General features: G+C 43.1%; 21 non-coding genes across 21 annotated transcripts; all 21 read left to right on the top strand.

The window, feature by feature from the left end:
• Positions 1 to 318: 318 nt before the first annotated feature.
• trnal-aag (transfer RNA leucine (anticodon AAG)) lies at positions 319 to 400 on the top strand. Its single transcript has one exon. It is a non-coding gene; the product is annotated as a tRNA-Leu (tRNA).
• A 648-nt stretch (positions 401 to 1048) lies between these two features.
• trnal-aag (transfer RNA leucine (anticodon AAG)) lies at positions 1049 to 1130 on the top strand. Its single transcript has one exon. It is a non-coding gene; the product is annotated as a tRNA-Leu (tRNA).
• Positions 1131 to 1797: 667 nt separating this feature from the next.
• On the top strand, positions 1798 to 1879 carry trnal-aag (transfer RNA leucine (anticodon AAG)). The gene has a single exon. It is a non-coding gene; the product is annotated as a tRNA-Leu (tRNA).
• Positions 1880 to 3983: 2104 nt separating this feature from the next.
• On the top strand, positions 3984 to 4065 carry trnal-aag (transfer RNA leucine (anticodon AAG)). The gene has a single exon. It is a non-coding gene; the product is annotated as a tRNA-Leu (tRNA).
• Positions 4066 to 4732: 667 nt separating this feature from the next.
• Positions 4733 to 4814, top strand: trnal-aag (transfer RNA leucine (anticodon AAG)). The gene has a single exon. It is a non-coding gene; the product is annotated as a tRNA-Leu (tRNA).
• A 643-nt stretch (positions 4815 to 5457) lies between these two features.
• trnal-aag (transfer RNA leucine (anticodon AAG)) lies at positions 5458 to 5539 on the top strand. The gene has a single exon. It is a non-coding gene; the product is annotated as a tRNA-Leu (tRNA).
• Positions 5540 to 6187: 648 nt separating this feature from the next.
• trnal-aag (transfer RNA leucine (anticodon AAG)) lies at positions 6188 to 6269 on the top strand. The gene has a single exon. It is a non-coding gene; the product is annotated as a tRNA-Leu (tRNA).
• Positions 6270 to 6936: 667 nt separating this feature from the next.
• On the top strand, positions 6937 to 7018 carry trnal-aag (transfer RNA leucine (anticodon AAG)). Its single transcript has one exon. It is a non-coding gene; the product is annotated as a tRNA-Leu (tRNA).
• Positions 7019 to 8410: 1392 nt separating this feature from the next.
• On the top strand, positions 8411 to 8492 carry trnal-aag (transfer RNA leucine (anticodon AAG)). The gene has a single exon. It is a non-coding gene; the product is annotated as a tRNA-Leu (tRNA).
• A 643-nt stretch (positions 8493 to 9135) lies between these two features.
• trnal-aag (transfer RNA leucine (anticodon AAG)) lies at positions 9136 to 9217 on the top strand. Its single transcript has one exon. It is a non-coding gene; the product is annotated as a tRNA-Leu (tRNA).
• Positions 9218 to 9865: 648 nt separating this feature from the next.
• Positions 9866 to 9947, top strand: trnal-aag (transfer RNA leucine (anticodon AAG)). The gene has a single exon. It is a non-coding gene; the product is annotated as a tRNA-Leu (tRNA).
• A 667-nt stretch (positions 9948 to 10614) lies between these two features.
• trnal-aag (transfer RNA leucine (anticodon AAG)) lies at positions 10615 to 10696 on the top strand. The gene has a single exon. It is a non-coding gene; the product is annotated as a tRNA-Leu (tRNA).
• Positions 10697 to 12069: 1373 nt separating this feature from the next.
• On the top strand, positions 12070 to 12151 carry trnal-aag (transfer RNA leucine (anticodon AAG)). The gene has a single exon. It is a non-coding gene; the product is annotated as a tRNA-Leu (tRNA).
• Positions 12152 to 12818: 667 nt separating this feature from the next.
• trnal-aag (transfer RNA leucine (anticodon AAG)) lies at positions 12819 to 12900 on the top strand. The gene has a single exon. It is a non-coding gene; the product is annotated as a tRNA-Leu (tRNA).
• A 643-nt stretch (positions 12901 to 13543) lies between these two features.
• trnal-aag (transfer RNA leucine (anticodon AAG)) lies at positions 13544 to 13625 on the top strand. The gene has a single exon. It is a non-coding gene; the product is annotated as a tRNA-Leu (tRNA).
• A 641-nt stretch (positions 13626 to 14266) lies between these two features.
• trnal-aag (transfer RNA leucine (anticodon AAG)) lies at positions 14267 to 14348 on the top strand. Its single transcript has one exon. It is a non-coding gene; the product is annotated as a tRNA-Leu (tRNA).
• A 649-nt stretch (positions 14349 to 14997) lies between these two features.
• On the top strand, positions 14998 to 15079 carry trnal-aag (transfer RNA leucine (anticodon AAG)). Its single transcript has one exon. It is a non-coding gene; the product is annotated as a tRNA-Leu (tRNA).
• Positions 15080 to 16243: 1164 nt separating this feature from the next.
• trnal-uag (transfer RNA leucine (anticodon UAG)) lies at positions 16244 to 16325 on the top strand. Its single transcript has one exon. It is a non-coding gene; the product is annotated as a tRNA-Leu (tRNA).
• A 644-nt stretch (positions 16326 to 16969) lies between these two features.
• trnal-aag (transfer RNA leucine (anticodon AAG)) lies at positions 16970 to 17051 on the top strand. Its single transcript has one exon. It is a non-coding gene; the product is annotated as a tRNA-Leu (tRNA).
• Positions 17052 to 17718: 667 nt separating this feature from the next.
• On the top strand, positions 17719 to 17800 carry trnal-aag (transfer RNA leucine (anticodon AAG)). The gene has a single exon. It is a non-coding gene; the product is annotated as a tRNA-Leu (tRNA).
• A 667-nt stretch (positions 17801 to 18467) lies between these two features.
• On the top strand, positions 18468 to 18549 carry trnal-aag (transfer RNA leucine (anticodon AAG)). The gene has a single exon. It is a non-coding gene; the product is annotated as a tRNA-Leu (tRNA).
• Positions 18550 to 19144: the final 595 nt, after the last annotated feature.

Below are 19144 nucleotides of genomic sequence, written 5' to 3'. Positions count from 1 at the left end.
CTGAAATATTGGTTCCCACTGATTCCCAAAGATTTCCACACCAACTAAAACATATTTACAAGTCCCACTCCCTAAAAGAGCAAGCAGAGTGGCGCAGCGGAAGCGTGCTGGGCCCATAACCCAGATGTCGATGGATCGAAACCATCCTCTGCTATTTGTAAATGCTTTAAATCAGGAGAATTTCTCTACACTTTCAATGCTTTCAGCTGACTAAGCAGCCTATTCCCCAATTGTCTGAAGGAAATGTCTTCACCCTTTAGTGCTGCAGTGGACATCAAATATTTGTCTCTAGAAGCTGATGCAAATGTTGCATTTACAGGTAGTGTGGCCGAGTGGTCAAAGGCGCTGGATTAAGGCTCCAGTCTCTCAGGAGGCGTGGGTTCAAATCCCACCACTGCCATTAACAATGAAAGGTACCTGGTAAATCAAGAGATGAGATGGTCTGACCCCATACTGACCCGCATCTTCACTGAAGTTAATGTGTGTGCCCAGTAAGTGCTCATTGTAATTACTTCACGGCACAGTGGCTCAATGCTTACTTCTATCCATACTCACATTGCCATGTTCTCAAAAGCCTAAGCATTCATTCCCACAAGTGTATTAGTGAAATGTCTTGTGTCTGCATTGCTTAAGTGGAAACTTTCAAAATTCTTGTTTGGAATTGGGGAAATCACTTGAAACAAGTTCGCTGCAGCATCCAAGAAATGAATATTTTTGTAACCAGTCAGCTGCTGAAATATTGGTTCCCACTGATTCCCAAAGATTTCCACACCAACTAAAACATATTTACAAGTCCCACTCCCTAAAAGAGCAAGCAGAGTGGCGCAGCGGAGCGTGCTGGGCCCATAACCCAGATGTCGATGGATTGAAACCATCCTCTGCTATTTGTAAATGCTTTAAATCAGGAGAATTTCTCTACACTTTCAATGCTTTCAGCTGACTAAGCAGCCTATTCCCCAATTGTCTGAAGGAAATGTATTCACCCTTTAGTGCTGCAGTGGACATCAAATATTTGTCTCTAGAAGCTGATGCAAATGTTGCATTTACAGGTAGTGTGGCCGAGTGGTCAAAGGCGCTGGATTAAGGCTCCAGTCTCTCAGGAGGCGTGGGTTCAAATCCCACCACTGCCATTAACAATGAAAGGTACCTGGTAAATCAAGAGATGAGATGGTCTGACCCCATACTGACCCGCATCTTCACTGAAGTTAATGTGTGTGCCCAGTAAGTGCTCATTGTAATTACTTCACGGCACAGTGGCTCAATGCTTACTTCTATCCATACTCACATTGCCATGTTCTCAAAAGCCTAAGCATTCATTCCCACAAGTGTATTAGTGAAATGTCTTGTGTCTGCATTGCTTAAGTGGAAACTTTCAAAATTCTTGTTTGGAATTGGGGAAATCACTTGAAACAAGTTCGCTGCAGCATCCAAGAAATGAATATTTTTGTAACCAGTCAGCTGCTGAAATATTGGTTCCCACTGATTCCCAAAGATTTCCACACCAACTAAAACATATTTACAAGTCCCACTCCCTAAAAGAGCAAGCAGAGTGGCGCAGCGGAAGCGTGCTGGGCCCATAACCCAGATGTCGATGGATCGAAACCATCCTCTGCTATTTGTAAATGCTTTAGATGAGGAGAATTTCTCTACACTTTCAATCCATTCTCATAATTCAATGCTGTCAGTTGACTAAGCAGCCATTTCCCCAATTGTCTGAAGGAAATGTCTTCACCCTTTAGTGCTGCAGTGGACATCAACTATTTGTCTCTAGAAGCTGATGCAAATGTTGCATTTACAGGTAGTGTGGCCGAGTGGTCAAAGGCGCTGGATTAAGGCTCCAGTCTCTCAGGAGGCGTGGGTTCAAATCCCACCACTGCCATTAACAATGAAAGGTACCTGGTAAATCAAGAGATGAGATGGTCTGACCCCATACTGACCCGCATCTTCACTGAAGTTAATGTGTGTGCCCAGTAAGTGCTCATTGTAATTACTTCACGGCACAGTGACTCAATGCTTACTTCTATCCATACTCACATTGCCATGTTCTCAAAAGCATTCATTCCCACAAGTGTATTAGTGAAATGTCTTGTGTCTGCATTGCTTAAGTGGAAACTTTCAAAATTCTTGTTTGGAATTGGGGAAATCACTAGAAACAAGTTCGCTGCAGCATCCAAGAAATGAATATTTTTGTAACCAGTCAGCTGCTGAAATATTGGTTCCCACTGATTCCCAAAGATTTCCACACCAACTAAAACATATTTACAAGTCCCACTCCCTAAAAGAGCAAGCAGAGTGGCGCAGCGGAAGCGTGCTGGGCCCATAACCCAGATGTCGATGGATCGAAACCATCCTCTGCTATTTGTAAATGCTTTAAATCAGGAGAATTTCTCTACACTTTCAATGCTTTCAGCTGACTAAGCAGCCTATTCCCCAATTGTCTGAAGGAAATGTCTTCACCCTTTAGTGCTGCAGTGGACATCAAATATTTGTCTCTAGAAGCTGATGCAAATGTTGCATTTACAGGTAGTGTGGCCGAGTGGTCAAAGGCGCTGGATTAAGGCTCCAATCTCTCAGGAGGCGTGGGTTCAAATCCCACCACTGCCATTAACAATGAAAGGTACCTGGTAAATCAAGAGATGAGATGGTCTGACCCCATACTGACCGGCATCTTCACTGAAGTTAATGTGTGTGCCCAGTAAGTGCTCATTGTAATTACTTCACGGCACAGTGGCTCAATGCTTACTTCTATCCATACTCACATTGCCATGTTCTCAAAAGCCTAAGCATTCATTCCCACAAGTGTATTAGTGAAATGTCTTGTGTCTGCATTGCTTAAGTGGAAACTTTCAAAATTCTTGTTTGGAATTGGGGAAATCACTAGAAACAAGTTCGCTGCAGCATCCAAGAAATGAATATTTTTGTAACCAGTCAGCTGCTGAAATATTGGTTCCCACTGATTCCCAAAGATTTCCACACCAACTAAAACATATTTACAAGTCCCACTCCCTAAAAGAGCAAGCAGAGTGGCGCAGCGGAAGCGTGCTGGGCCCATAACCCAGATGTCGATGGATCGAAACCATCCTCTGCTATTTGTAAATGCTTTAAATCAGGAGAATTTCTCTACACTTTCAATGCTTTCAGCTGACTAAGCAGCCTATTCCCCAATTGTCTGAAGGAAATGTCTTCACCCTTTAGTGCTGCAGTGGACATCAAATATTTGTCTCTAGAAGCTGATGCAAATGTTGCATTTACAGGTAGTGTGGCCGAGTGGTCAAAGGCGCTGGATTAAGGCTCCAATCTCTCAGGAGGCGTGGGTTCAAATCCCACCACTGCCATTAACAATGAAAGGTACCTGGTAAATCAAGAGATGAGATGGTCTGACCCCATACTGACCGGCATCTTCACTGAAGTTAATGTGTGTGCCCAGTAAGTGCTCATTGTAATTACTTCACGGCACAGTGGCTCAATGCTTACTTCTATCCATACTCACATTGCCATGTTCTCAAAAGCCTAAGCATTCATTCCCACAAGTGTATTAGTGAAATGTCTTGTGTCTGCATTGCTTAAGTGGAAACTTTCAAAATTCTTGTTTGGAATTGGGGAAATCACTAGAAACAAGTTCGCTGCAGCATCCAAGAAATGAATATTTTTGTAACCAGTCAGCTGCTGAAATATTGGTTCCCACTGATTCCCAAAGATTTCCACACCAACTAAAACATATTTACAAGTCCCACTCCCTAAAAGAGCAAGCAGAGTGGCACAGCGGAGCGTGCTGGGCCCATAACCCAGATGTCGATGGATTGAAACCATCCTCTGCTATTTGTAAATGCTTTAAATCAGGAGAATTTCTCTACACTTTCAATGCTTTCAGCTGACTAAGCAGCCTATTCCCCAATTGTCTGAAGGAAATGTATTCACCCTTTAGTGCTGCAGTGGACATCAAATATTTGTCTCTAGAAGCTGATGCAAATGTTGCATTTACAGGTAGTGTGGCCGAGTGGTCAAAGGCGCTGGATTAAGGCTCCAGTCTCTCAGGAGGCGTGGGTTCAAATCCCACCACTGCCATTAACAATGAAAGGTACCTGGTAAATCAAGAGATGAGATGGTCTGACCCCATACTGACCCGCATCTTCACTGAAGTTAATGTGTGTGCCCAGTAAGTGCTCATTGTAATTACTTCACGGCACAGTGGCTCAATGCTTACTTCTATCCATACTCACATTGCCATGTTCTCAAAAGCCTAAGCATTCATTCCCACAAGTGTATTAGTGAAATGTCTTGTGTCTGCATTGCTTAAGTGGAAACTTTCAAAATTCTTGTTTGGAATTGGGGAAATCACTTGAAACAAGTTCGCTGCAGCATCCAAGAAATGAATATTTTTGTAACCAGTCAGCTGCTGAAATATTGGTTCCCACTGATTCCCAAAGATTTCCACACCAACTAAAACATATTTACAAGTCCCACTCCCTAAAAGAGCAAGCAGAGTGGCGCAGCGGAAGCGTGCTGGGCCCATAACCCAGATGTCGATGGATCGAAACCATCCTCTGCTATTTGTAAATGCTTTAGATGAGGAGAATTTCTCTACACTTTCAATCCATTCTCATAATTCAATGCTGTCAGTTGACTAAGCAGCCATTTCCCCAATTGTCTGAAGGAAATGTCTTCACCCTTTAGTGCTGCAGTGGACATCAACTATTTGTCTCTAGAAGCTGATGCAAATGTTGCATTTACAGGTAGTGTGGCCGAGTGGTCAAAGGCGCTGGATTAAGGCTCCAGTCTCTCAGGAGGCGTGGGTTCAAATCCCACCACTGCCATTAACAATGAAAGGTACCTGGTAAATCAAGAGATGAGATGGTCTGACCCCATACTGACCCGCATCTTCACTGAAGTTAATGTGTGTGCCCAGTAAGTGCTCATTGTAATTACTTCACGGCACAGTGACTCAATGCTTACTTCTATCCATACTCACATTGCCATGTTCTCAAAAGCATTCATTCCCACAAGTGTATTAGTGAAATGTCTTGTGTCTGCATTGCTTAAGTGGAAACTTTCAAAATTCTTGTTTGGAATTGGGGAAATCACTAGAAACAAGTTCGCTGCAGCATCCAAGAAATGAATATTTTTGTAACCAGTCAGCTGCTGAAATATTGGTTCCCACTGATTCCCAAAGATTTCCACACCAACTAAAACATATTTACAAGTCCCACTCCCTAAAAGAGCAAGCAGAGTGGCGCAGCGGAAGCGTGCTTGGCCCATAACCCAGATGTCGATGGATCGAAACCATCCTCTGCTATTTGTAAATGCTTTAAATCAGGAGAATTTCTCTACACTTTCAATGCTTTCAGCTGACTAAGCAGCCTATTCCCCAATTGTCTGAAGGAAATGTCTTCACCCTTTAGTGCTGCAGTGGACATCAAATATTTGTCTCTAGAAGCTGATGCAAATGTTGCATTTACAGGTAGTGTGGCCGAGTGGTCAAAGGCGCTGGATTAAGGCTCCAGTCTCTCAGGAGGCGTGGGTTCAAATCCCACCACTGCCATTAACAATGAAAGGTACCTGGTAAATCAAGAGATGAGATGGTCTGACCCCATACTGACCCGCATCTTCACTGAAGTTAATGTGTGTGCCCAGTAAGTGCTCATTGTAATTACTTCACGGCACAGTGGCTCAATGCTTACTTCTATCCATACTCACATTGCCATGTTCTCAAAAGCCTAAGCATTCATTCCCACAAGTGTATTAGTGAAATGTCTTGTGTCTGCATTGCTTAAGTGGAAACTTTCAAAATTCTTGTTTGGAATTGGGGAAATCACTTGAAACAAGTTCGCTGCAGCATCCAAGAAATGAATATTTTTGTAACCAGTCAGCTGCTGAAATATTGGTTCCCACTGATTCCCAAAGATTTCCACACCAACTAAAACATATTTACAAGTCCCACTCCCTAAAAGAGCAAGCAGAGTGGCGCAGCGGAGCGTGCTGGGCCCATAACCCAGATGTCGATGGATTGAAACCATCCTCTGCTATTTGTAAATGCTTTAAATCAGGAGAATTTCTCTACACTTTCAATGCTTTCAGCTGACTAAGCAGCCTATTCCCCAATTGTCTGAAGGAAATGTATTCACCCTTTAGTGCTGCAGTGGACATCAAATATTTGTCTCTAGAAGCTGATGCAAATGTTGCATTTACAGGTAGTGTGGCCGAGTGGTCAAAGGCGCTGGATTAAGGCTCCAGTCTCTCAGGAGGCGTGGGTTCAAATCCCACCACTGCCATTAACAATGAAAGGTACCTGGTAAATCAAGAGATGAGATGGTCTGACCCCATACTGACCCGCATCTTCACTGAAGTTAATGTGTGTGCCCAGTAAGTGCTCATTGTAATTACTTCACGGCACAGTGGCTCAATGCTTACTTCTATCCATACTCACATTGCCATGTTCTCAAAAGCCTAAGCATTCATTCCCACAAGTGTATTAGTGAAATGTCTTGTGTCTGCATTGCTTAAGTGGAAACTTTCAAAATTCTTGTTTGGAATTGGGGAAATCACTTGAAACAAGTTCGCTGCAGCATCCAAGAAATGAATATTTTTGTAACCAGTCAGCTGCTGAAATATTGGTTCCCACTGATTCCCAAAGATTTCCACACCAACTAAAACATATTTACAAGTCCCACTCCCTAAAAGAGCAAGCAGAGTGGCGCAGCGGAAGCGTGCTGGGCCCATAACCCAGATGTCGATGGATCGAAACCATCCTCTGCTATTTGTAAATGCTTTAGATGAGGAGAATTTCTCTACACTTTCAATCCATTCTCATAATTCAATGCTGTCAGTTGACTAAGCAGCCATTTCCCCAATTGTCTGAAGGAAATGTCTTCACCCTTTAGTGCTGCAGTGGACATCAACTATTTGTCTCTAGAAGCTGATGCAAATGTTGCATTTACAGGTAGTGTGGCCGAGTGGTCAAAGGCGCTGGATTAAGGCTCCAGTCTCTCAGGAGGCGTGGGTTCAAATCCCACCACTGCCATTAACAATGAAAGGTACCTGGTAAATCAAGAGATGAGATGGTCTGACCCCATACTGACCCGCATCTTCACTGAAGTTAATGTGTGTGCCCAGTAAGTGCTCATTGTAATTACTTCACGGCACAGTGACTCAATGCTTACTTCTATCCATACTCACATTGCCATGTTCTCAAAAGCATTCATTCCCACAAGTGTATTAGTGAAATGTCTTGTGTCTGCATTGCTTAAGTGGAAACTTTCAAAATTCTTGTTTGGAATTGGGGAAATCACTAGAAACAAGTTCGCTGCAGCATCCAAGAAATGAATATTTTTGTAACCAGTCAGCTGCTGAAATATTGGTTCCCACTGATTCCCAAAGATTTCCACACCAACTAAAACATATTTACAAGTCCCACTCCCTAAAAGAGCAAGCAGAGTGGCGCAGCGGAAGCGTGCTGGGCCCATAACCCAGATGTCGATGGATCGAAACCATCCTCTGCTATTTGTAAATGCTTTAAATCAGGAGAATTTCTCTACACTTTCAATGCTTTCAGCTGACTAAGCAGCCTATTCCCCAATTGTCTGAAGGAAATGTCTTCACCCTTTAGTGCTGCAGTGGACATCAAATATTTGTCTCTAGAAGCTGATGCAAATGTTGCATTTACAGGTAGTGTGGCCGAGTGGTCAAAGGCGCTGGATTAAGGCTCCAATCTCTCAGGAGGCGTGGGTTCAAATCCCACCACTGCCATTAACAATGAAAGGTACCTGGTAAATCAAGAGATGAGATGGTCTGACCCCATACTGACCCGCATCTTCACTGAAGTTAATGTGTGTGCCCAGTAAGTGCTCATTGTAATTACTTCACGGCACAGTGGCTCAATGCTTACTTCTATCCATACTCACATTGCCATGTTCTCAAAAGCCTAAGCATTCATTCCCACAAGTGTATTAGTGAAATGTCTTGTGTCTGCATTGCTTAAGTGGAAACTTTCAAAATTCTTGTTTGGAATTGGGGAAATCACTTGAAACAAGTTCGCTGCAGCATCCAAGAAATGAATATTTTTGTAACCAGTCAGCTGCTGAAATATTGGTTCCCACTGATTCCCAAAGATTTCCACACCAACTAAAACATATTTACAAGTCCCACTCCCTAAAAGAGCAAGCAGAGTGGCGCAGCGGAAGCGTGCTGGGCCCATAACCCAGATGTCGATGGATCGAAACCATCCTCTGCTATTTGTAAATGCTTTAGATGAGGAGAATTTCTCTACACTTTCAATCCATTCTCATAATTCAATGCTGTCAGTTGACTAAGCAGCCATTTCCCCAATTGTCTGAAGGAAATGTCTTCACCCTTTAGTGCTGCAGTGGACATCAACTATTTGTCTCTAGAAGCTGATGCAAATGTTGCATTTACAGGTAGTGTGGCCGAGTGGTCAAAGGCGCTGGATTAAGGCTCCAGTCTCTCAGGAGGCGTGGGTTCAAATCCCACCACTGCCATTAACAATGAAAGGTACCTGGTAAATCAAGAGATGAGATGGTCTGACCCCATACTGACCCGCATCTTCACTGAAGTTAATGTGTGTGCCCAGTAAGTGCTCATTGTAATTACTTCACGGCACAGTGACTCAATGCTTACTTCTATCCATACTCACATTGCCATGTTCTCAAAAGCATTCATTCCCACAAGTGTATTAGTGAAATGTCTTGTGTCTGCATTGCTTAAGTGGAAACTTTCAAAATTCTTGTTTGGAATTGGGGAAATCACTAGAAACAAGTTCGCTGCAGCATCCAAGAAATGAATATTTTTGTAACCAGTCAGCTGCTGAAATATTGGTTCCCACTGATTCCCAAAGATTTCCACACCAACTAAAACATATTTACAAGTCCCACTCCCTAAAAGAGCAAGCAGAGTGGCGCAGCGGAAGCGTGCTGGGCCCATAACCCAGATGTCGATGGATCGAAACCATCCTCTGCTATTTGTAAATGCTTTAAATCAGGAGAATTTCTCTACACTTTCAATGCTTTCAGCTGACTAAGCAGCCTATTCCCCAATTGTCTGAAGGAAATGTCTTCACCCTTTAGTGCTGCAGTGGACATCAAATATTTGTCTCTAGAAGCTGATGCAAATGTTGCATTTACAGGTAGTGTGGCCGAGTGGTCAAAGGCGCTGGATTAAGGCTCCAGTCTCTCAGGAGGCGTGGGTTCAAATCCCACCACTGCCATTAACAATGAAAGGTACCTGGTAAATCAAGAGATGAGATGGTCTGACCCCATACTGACCCGCATCTTCACTGAAGTTAATGTGTGTGCCCAGTAAGTGCTCATTGTAATTACTTCACGGCACAGTGGCTCAATGCTTACTTCTATCCATACTCACATTGCCATGTTCTCAAAAGCCTAAGCATTCATTCCCACAAGTGTATTAGTGAAATGTCTTGTGTCTGCATTGCTTAAGTGGAAACTTTCAAAATTCTTGTTTGGAATTGGGGAAATCACTTGAAACAAGTTCGCTGCAGCATCCAAGAAATGAATATTTTTGTAACCAGTCAGCTGCTGAAATATTGGTTCCCACTGATTCCCAAAGATTTCCACACCAACTAAAACATATTTACAAGTCCCACTCCCTAAAAGAGCAAGCAGAGTGGCGCAGCGGAGCGTGCTGGGCCCATAACCCAGATGTCGATGGATTGAAACCATCCTCTGCTATTTGTAAATGCTTTAAATCAGGAGAATTTCTCTACACTTTCAATGCTTTCAGCTGACTAAGCAGCCTATTCCCCAATTGTCTGAAGGAAATGTATTCACCCTTTAGTGCTGCAGTGGACATCAAATATTTGTCTCTAGAAGCTGATGCAAATGTTGCATTTACAGGTAGTGTGGCCGAGTGGTCAAAGGCGCTGGATTAAGGCTCCAGTCTCTCAGGAGGCGTGGGTTCAAATCCCACCACTGCCATTAACAATGAAAGGTACCTGGTAAATCAAGAGATGAGATGGTCTGACCCCATACTGACCCGCATCTTCACTGAAGTTAATGTGTGTGCCCAGTAAGTGCTCATTGTAATTACTTCACGGCACAGTGGCTCAATGCTTACTTCTATCCATACTCACATTGCCATGTTCTCAAAAGCCTAAGCATTCATTCCCACAAGTGTATTAGTGAAATGTCTTGTGTCTGCATTGCTTAAGTGGAAACTTTCAAAATTCTTGTTTGGAATTGGGGAAATCACTTGAAACAAGTTCGCTGCAGCATCCAAGAAATGAATATTTTTGTAACCAGTCAGCTGCTGAAATATTGGTTCCCACTGATTCCCAAAGATTTCCACACCAACTAAAACATATTTACAAGTCCCACTCCCTAAAAGAGCAAGCAGAGTGGCGCAGCGGAAGCGTGCTGGGCCCATAACCCAGATGTCGATGGATCGAAACCATCCTCTGCTATTTGTAAATGCTTTAGATGAGGAGAATTTCTCTACACTTTCAATCCATTCTCATAATTCAATGCTGTCAGTTGACTAAGCAGCCATTTCCCCAATTGTCTGAAGGAAATGTCTTCACCCTTTAGTGCTGCAGTGGACATCAACTATTTGTCTCTAGAAGCTGATGCAAATGTTGCATTTACAGGTAGTGTGGCCGAGTGGTCAAAGGCGCTGGATTAAGGCTCCAGTCTCTCAGGAGGCGTGGGTTCAAATCCCACCACTGCCATTAACAATGAAAGGTACCTGGTAAATCAAGAGATGAGATGGTCTGACCCCATACTGACCCGCATCTTCACTGAAGTTAATGTGTGTGCCCAGTAAGTGCTCATTGTAATTACTTCACGGCACAGTGACTCAATGCTTACTTCTATCCATACTCACATTGCCATGTTCTCAAAAGCATTCATTCCCACAAGTGTATTAGTGAAATGTCTTGTGTCTGCATTGCTTAAGTGGAAACTTTCAAAATTCTTGTTTGGAATTGGGGAAATCACTAGAAACAAGTTCGCTGCAGCATCCAAGAAATGAATATTTTTGTAACCAGTCAGCTGCTGAAATATTGGTTCCCACTGATTCCCAAAGATTTCCACACCAACTAAAACATATTTACAAGTCCCACTCCCTAAAAGAGCAAGCAGAGTGGCGCAGCGGAAGCGTGCTGGGCCCATAACCCAGATGTCGATGGATCGAAACCATCCTCTGCTATTTGTAAATGCTTTAAATCAGGAGAATTTCTCTACACTTTCAATGCTTTCAGCTGACTAAGCAGCCTATTCCCCAATTGTCTGAAGGAAATGTCTTCACCCTTTAGTGCTGCAGTGGACATCAAATATTTGTCTCTAGAAGCTGATGCAAATGTTGCATTTACAGGTAGTGTGGCCGAGTGGTCAAAGGCGCTGGATTAAGGCTCCAATCTCTCAGGAGGCGTGGGTTCAAATCCCACCACTGCCATTAACAATGAAAGGTACCTGGTAAATCAAGAGATGAGATGGTCTGACCCCATACTGACCGGCATCTTCACTGAAGTTAATGTGTGTGCCCAGTAAGTGCTCATTGTAATTACTTCACGGCACAGTGGCTCAATGCTTACTTCTATCCATACTCACATTGCCATGTTCTCAAAAGCCTAAGCATTCATTCCCACAAGTGTATTAGTGAAATGTCTTGTGTCTGCATTGCTTAAGTGGAAACTTTCAAAATTCTTGTTTGGAATTGGGGAAATCACTAGAAACAAGTTCGCTGCAGCATCCAAGAAATGAATATTTTTGTAACCAGTCAGCTGCTGAAATATTGGTTCCCACTGATTCCCAAAGATTTCCACACCAACTAAAACATATTTACAAGTCCCACTCCCTAAAAGAGCAAGCAGAGTGGCGCAGCGGAGCGTGCTGGGCCCATAACCCAGATGTCGATGGATTGAAACCATCCTCTGCTATTTGTAAATGCTTTAAATCAGGAGAATTTCTCTACACTTTCAATGCTTTCAGCTGACTAAGCAGCCTATTCCCCAATTGTCTGAAGGAAATGTATTCACCCTTTAGTGCTGCAGTGGACATCAAATATTTGTCTCTAGAAGCTGATGCAAATGTTGCATTTACAGGTAGTGTGGCCGAGTGGTCAAAGGCGCTGGATTAAGGCTCCAGTCTCTCAGGAGGCGTGGGTTCAAATCCCACCACTGCCATTAACAATGAAAGGTACCTGGTAAATCAAGAGATGAGATGGTCTGACCCCATACTGACCCGCATCTTCACTGAAGTTAATGTGTGTGCCCAGTAAGTGCTCATTGTAATTACTTCACGGCACAGTGGCTCAATGCTTACTTCTATCCATACTCACATTGCCATGTTCTCAAAAGCCTAAGCATTCATTCCCACAAGTGTATTAGTGAAATGTCTTGTGTCTGCATTGCTTAAGTGGAAACTTTCAAAATTCTTGTTTGGAATTGGGGAAATCACTTGAAACAAGTTCGCTGCAGCATCCAAGAAATGAATATTTTTGTAACCAGTCAGCTGCTGAAATATTGGTTCCCACTGATTCCCAAAGATTTCCACACCAACTAAAACATATTTACAAGTCCCACTCCCTAAAAGAGCAAGCAGAGTGGCGCAGCGGAAGCGTGCTGGGCCCATAACCCAGATGTCGATGGATCGAAACCATCCTCTGCTATTTGTAAATGCTTTAGATGAGGAGAATTTCTCTACACTTTCAATCCATTCTCATAATTCAATGCTGTCAGTTGACTAAGCAGCCATTTCCCCAATTGTCTGAAGGAAATGTCTTCACCCTTTAGTGCTGCAGTGGACATCAACTATTTGTCTCTAGAAGCTGATGCAAATGTTGCATTTACAGGTAGTGTGGCCGAGTGGTCAAAGGCGCTGGATTAAGGCTCCAGTCTCTCAGGAGGCGTGGGTTCAAATCCCACCACTGCCATTAACAATGAAAGGTACCTGGTAAATCAAGAGATGAGATGGTCTGACCCCATACTGACCCGCATCTTCACTGAAGTTAATGTGTGTGCCCAGTAAGTGCTCATTGTAATTACTTCACGGCACAGTGACTCAATGCTTACTTCTATCCATACTCACATTGCCATGTTCTCAAAAGCATTCATTCCCACAAGTGTATTAGTGAAATGTCTTGTGTCTGCATTGCTTAAGTGGAAACTTTCAAAATTCTTGTTTGGAATTGGGGAAATCACTAGAAACAAGTTCGCTGCAGCATCCAAGAAATGAATATTTTTGTAACCAGTCAGCTGCTGAAATATTGGTTCCCACTGATTCCCAAAGATTTCCACACCAACTAAAACATATTTACAAGTCCCACTCCCTAAAAGAGCAAGCAGAGTGGCGCAGCGGAAGCGTGCTGGGCCCATAACCCAGATGTCGATGGATCGAAACCATCCTCTGCTATTTGTAAATGCTTTAAATCAGGAGAATTTCTCTACACTTTCAATGCTTTCAGCTGACTAAGCAGCCTATTCCCCAATTGTCTGAAGGAAATGTCTTCACCCTTTAGTGCTGCAGTGGACATCAAATATTTGTCTCTAGAAGCTGATGCAAATGTTGCATTTACAGGTAGTGTGGCCGAGTGGTCAAAGGCGCTGGATTAAGGCTCCAGTCTCTCAGGAGGCGTGGGTTCAAATCCCACCACTGCCATTAACAATGAAAGGTACCTGGTAAATCAAGAGATGAGATGGTCTGACCCCATACTGACCGGCATCTTCACTGAAGTTAATGTGTGTGCCCAGTAAGTGCTCATTGTAATTACTTCACGGCTCAATGCTTACTTCTATCCATACTCACATTGCCATGTTCTCAAAAGCCTAAGCATTCATTCCCACAAGTGTATTAGTGAAATGTCTTGTGTCTGCATTGCTTAAGTGGAAACTTTCAAAATTCTTGTTTGGAATTGGGGAAATCACTAGAAACAAGTTCGCTGCAGCATCCAAGAAATTAATATTTTTGTAACCAGTCAGCTGCTGAAATATTGGTTCCCACTGATTCCCAAAGATTTCCACACCAACTAAAACATATTTACAAGTCCCACTCCCTAAAAGAGCAAGCAGAGTGGCGCAGCGGAAGCGTGCTGGGCCCATAACCCAGATGTCGATGGATTGAAACCATCCTCTGCTATTTGTAAATGCTTTAAATCAGGAGAATTTCTCTACACTTTCAATGCTTTCAGCTGACTAAGCAGCCTATTCCCCAATTGTCTGAAGGAAATGTCTTCACCCTTTAGTGCTGCAGTGGACATCAAATATTTGTCTCTAGAAGCTGATGCAAATGTTGCATTTACAGGTAGTGTGGCCGAGTGGTCAAAGGCGCTGGATTAAGGCTCCAGTCTCTCAGGAGGCGTGGGTTCAAATCCCACCACTGCCATTAACAATGAAAGGTACCTGGTAAATCAAGAGATGAGATGGTCTGACCCCATACTGACCGGCATCTTCACTGAAGTTAATGTGTGTGCCCAGTAAGTGCTCATTGTAATTACTTCACGGCACAGTGGCTCAATGCTTACTTCTATCCATACTCACATTGCCATGTTCTCAAAAGCCTAAGCATTCATTCCCACAAGTGTATTAGTGAAATGTCTTGTGTCTGCATTGCTTATGTGGAAACTTTCAAAATTCTTGTTTGGAATTGGGGAAATCACTAGAAACAAGTTCGCTGCAGCATCCAAGAAATGAATATTTTTGTAACCAGTCAGCTGCTGAAATATTGGTTCCCACTGATTCCCAAAGATTTCCACACCAACTAAAACATATTTACAAGTCCCACTCCCTAAAAGAGCAAGCAGAGTGGCGCAGCGGAAGCGTGCTGGGCCCATAACCCAGATGTCGATGGATCGAAACCATCCTCTGCTATTTGTAAATGCTTTAAATCAGGAGAATTTCTCTACACTTTCAATGCTTTCAGCTGACTAAGCAGCCTATTCCCCAATTGTCTGAAGGAAATGTCTTCACCCTTTAGTGCTGCAGTGGACATCAAATATTTGTCTCTAGAAGCTGATGCAAATGTTGCATTTACAGGTAGTGTGGCCGAGTGGTCAAAGGCGCTGGATTAAGGCTCCAGTCTCTCAGGAGGCGTGGGTTCAAATCCCACCACTGCCATTAACAATGAAAGGTACCTGGTAAATCAAGAGATGAGATGGTCTGACCCCATACTGACCCGCATCTTCACTGAAGTTAATGTGTGTGCCCAGTAAGTGCTCATTGTAATTACTTCACGGCACAGTGGCTCAATGCTTACTTCTATCCATACTCACATTGCCATGTTCTCAAAAGCATTCATTCCCACAAGTGTATTAGTGAAATGTCTTGTGTCTGCATTGCTTAAGTGGAAACTTTCAAAATTCTTGTTTGGAATTGGGGAAATCACTAGAAACAAGTTCGCTGCAGCATCCAAGAAATTAATATTTTTGTAACCAGTCAGCTGCTGAAATATTGGTTCCCACTGATTCCCAAAGATTTCCACACCAACTAAAACATATTTACAAGTCCCACTCCCTAAAAGAGCAAGCAGAGTGGCGCAGCGGAAGCGTGCTGGGCCCATAACCCAGATGTCGATGGATCGAAACCATCCTCTGCTATTTGTAAATGCTTTAAATCAGGAGAATTTCTCTACACTTTCAATGCTTTCAGCTGACTAAGCAGCCTATTCCCCAATTGTCTGAAGGAAATGTCTTGACCCTTTAGTGCTGCAGTGGACATCAAATATTTGTCTCTAGAAGCTGATGCAAATGTTGCATTTACAGGTAGTGTGGCCGAGTGGTCAAAGGCGCTGGATTAAGGCTCCAGTCTCTCAGGAGGCGTGGGTTCATATCCCACCACTGCCATTAACAATGAAAGGTACCTGGTAAATCAAGAGATGAGATGGTCTGACCCCATACTGACTTGCATGCATTGCTAAGTGTAGTGAACTTGTGTGAAGCTAAAGGATGAGTAGTGACTCCATGCTGGCTCTACCCTTTCAATCATCCTCAAATTGTCATGTTTTTAGATAACTAATCAATCATTGCCCAAAGTGTTAAACTCGAAAAAGGCATTCGCAGTGCAATGGAAAACCTTGCTGAAGGTCAATGTCTTATTCATTTCAGTTTGCAAACACTTGTCCAAGCGAGGTCAACTATGTTGCTCCTGTGACTGATTGTTCTAAACTATTTAGTTGGCTTCTCTGATTGCTGTTTGGGGTACAATGAACATTGACCGTTGACTAATTAGCTTATAGTGTTTTCAGAACAAATGGGTGGAGCAGGAGCAACTCCCTAAAAACAAGGTAGTGTGGCCGAGTGGTCGAAGGCGCTGGATTTAGGCTCCAGTCTCTATAGAGGCGTGGGTTCAAATCCCACCACTGCCATCCTTTCTGGACTTTACTTTAAGATTATTGGAAGAAATGCATACACATACCCACTGTTGTGTTTGTGCATCTTCACTGAAGTTAATGTGTGTGCCCAGTAAGTGCTCATTGTAATTACTTCACGGCACAGTGGCTCAATGCTTACTTCTATCCATACTCACATTGCCATGTTCTCAAAAGCCTAAGCATTCATTCCCACAAGTGTATTAGTGAAATGTCTTGTGTCTGCATTGCTTAAGTGGAAACTTTCAAAATTCTTGTTTGGAATTGGGGAAATCACTAGAAACAATATTCAAGAAATGAATATTTTTGTAACCAGTCAGCTGCTGAAATATTGGTTCCCACTGATTCCCAAAGATTTCCACACCAACTAAAACATATTTACAAGTCCCACTCCCTAAAAGAGCAAGCAGAGTGGCGCAGCGGAAGCGTGCTGGGCCCATAACCCAGATGTCGATGGATCGAAACCATCCTCTGCTATTTGTAAATGCTTTAAATCAGGAGAATTTCTCTACACTTTCAATGCTTTCAGCTGACTAAGCAGCCTATTCCCCAATTGTCTAAAGGAAATGTCTTCACCCTTTAGTGCTGCAGTGGACATCAAATATTTGTCTCTAGAAGCTGATGCAAATGTTGCATTTACAGGTAGTGTGGCCGAGTGGTCAAAGGCGCTGGATTAAGGCTCCAGTCTCTCAGGAGGCGTGGGTTCAAATCCCACCACTGCCATTAACAATGAAAGGTACCTGGTAAATCAAGAGATGAGATGGTCTGACCCCATACTGACCCGCATCTTCACTGAAGTTAATGTGTGTGCCCAGTAAGTGCTCATTGTAATTACTTCACGGCACAGTGGCTCAATGCTTACTTCTATCCATACTCACATTGCCATGTTCTCAAAAGCCTAAGCATTCATTCCCACAAGTGTATTAGTGAAATGTCTTGTGTCTGCATTGCTTAAGTGGAAACTTTCAAAATTCTTGTTTGGAATTGGGGAAATCACTAGAAACAAGTTCGCTGCAGCATCCAAGAAATGAATATTTTTGTAACCAGTCAGCTGCTGAAATATTGGTTCCCACTGATTCCCAAAGATTTCCACACCAACTAAAACATATTTACAAGTCCCACTCCCTAAAAGAGCAAGCAGAGTGGCGCAGCGGAAGCGTGCTGGGCCCATAACCCAGATGTCGATGGATCGAAACCATCCTCTGCTATTTGTAAATGCTTTAGATGAGGAGAATTTCTCTACACTTTCAATCCATTCTCATAATTCAATGCTTTCAGTTGACTAAGCAGCCATTTCCCCAATTGTCTGAAGGAAATGTCTTCACCCTTTAGTGCTGCAGTGGACATCAACTATTTGTCTCTAGAAGCTGATGCAAATGTTGCATTTACAGGTAGTGTGGCCGAGTGGTCAAAGGCGCTGGATTAAGGCTCCAGTCTCTCAGGAGGCGTGGGTTCAAATCCCACCACTGCCATTAACAATGAAAGGTACCTGGTAAATCAAGAGATGAGATGGTCTGACCCCATACTGACCCGCATCTTCACTGAAGTTAATGTGTGTGCCCAGTAAGTGCTCATTGTAATTACTTCACGGCACAGTGGCTCAATGCTTACTTCTATCCATACTCACATTGCCATGTTCTCAAAAGCCTAAGCATTCATTCCCACAAGTGTATTAGTGAAATGTCTTGTGTCTGCATTGCTTAAGTGGAAACTTTCAAAATTCTTGTTTGGAATTGGGGAAATCACTAGAAACAAGTTCGCTGCAGCATCCAAGAAATGAATATTTTTGTAACCAGTCAGCTGCTGAAATATTGGTTCCCACTGATTCCCAAAGATTTCCACACCAACTAAAACATATTTACAAGTCCCACTCCCTAAAAGAGCAAGCAGAGTGGCGCAGCGGAAGCGTGCTGGGCCCATAACCCAGATGTCGATGGATCGAAACCATCCTCTGCTATTTGTAAATGCTTTAGATGAGGAGAATTTCTCTACACTTTCAATCCATTCTCATAATTCAATGCTTTCAGTTGACTAAGCAGCCATTTCCCCAATTGTCTGAAGGAAATGTCTTCACCCTTTAGTGCTGCAGTGGACATCAACTATTTGTCTCTAGAAGCTGATGCAAATGTTGCATTTACAGGTAGTGTGGCCGAGTGGTCAAAGGCGCTGGATTAAGGCTCCAGTCTCTCAGGAGGCGTGGGTTCAAATCCCACCACTGCCATTAACAATGAAAGGTACCTGGTAAATCAAGAGATGAGATGGTCTGACCCCATACTGACCCGCATCTTCACTGAAGTTAATGTGTGTGCCCAGTAAGTGCTCATTGTAATTACTTCAAGGCACAGTGGCTCAATGCTTACTTCTATCCATACTCACATTGCCATGTTCTCAAAAGCCTAAGCATTCATTCCCACAAGTGTATTAGTGAAATGTCTTGTGTCTGCATTGCTTAAGTGGAAACTTTCAAAATTCTTGTTTGGAATTGGGGAAATCACTAGAAACAATATTCAAGAAATGAATATTTTTGTAACCAGTCAGCTGCTGAAATATTGGTTCCCACTGATTCCCAAAGATTTCCACACCAACTAAAACATATTTACAAGTCCCACTCCCTAAAAGAGCAAGCAGAGTGGCGCAGCGGAAGCGTGCTGGGCCCATAACCCAGATGTCGATGGATCGAAACCATCCTCTGCTATTTGTAAATGCTTTAAATCAGGAGAATTTCTCTACACTTTCAATGCTTTCAGCTGACTAAGCAGCCTATTCCCCAATTGTCTAAAGGAAATGTCTTCACCCTTTAGTGCTGCAGTGGACAT

This window comes from Anarhichas minor, unplaced genomic scaffold, assembly GCF_050575085.1.
Source record: "Anarhichas minor isolate MPS153535 unplaced genomic scaffold, ASM5057508v1 ptg000028l, whole genome shotgun sequence".
In the NCBI taxonomy this organism is placed as follows: domain Eukaryota; kingdom Metazoa; phylum Chordata; class Actinopteri; order Perciformes; family Anarhichadidae; genus Anarhichas; species Anarhichas minor.
Note: the sequence above shows the minus strand (reverse complement) of the source record. Positions and strands in the feature narration are given on the sequence as shown.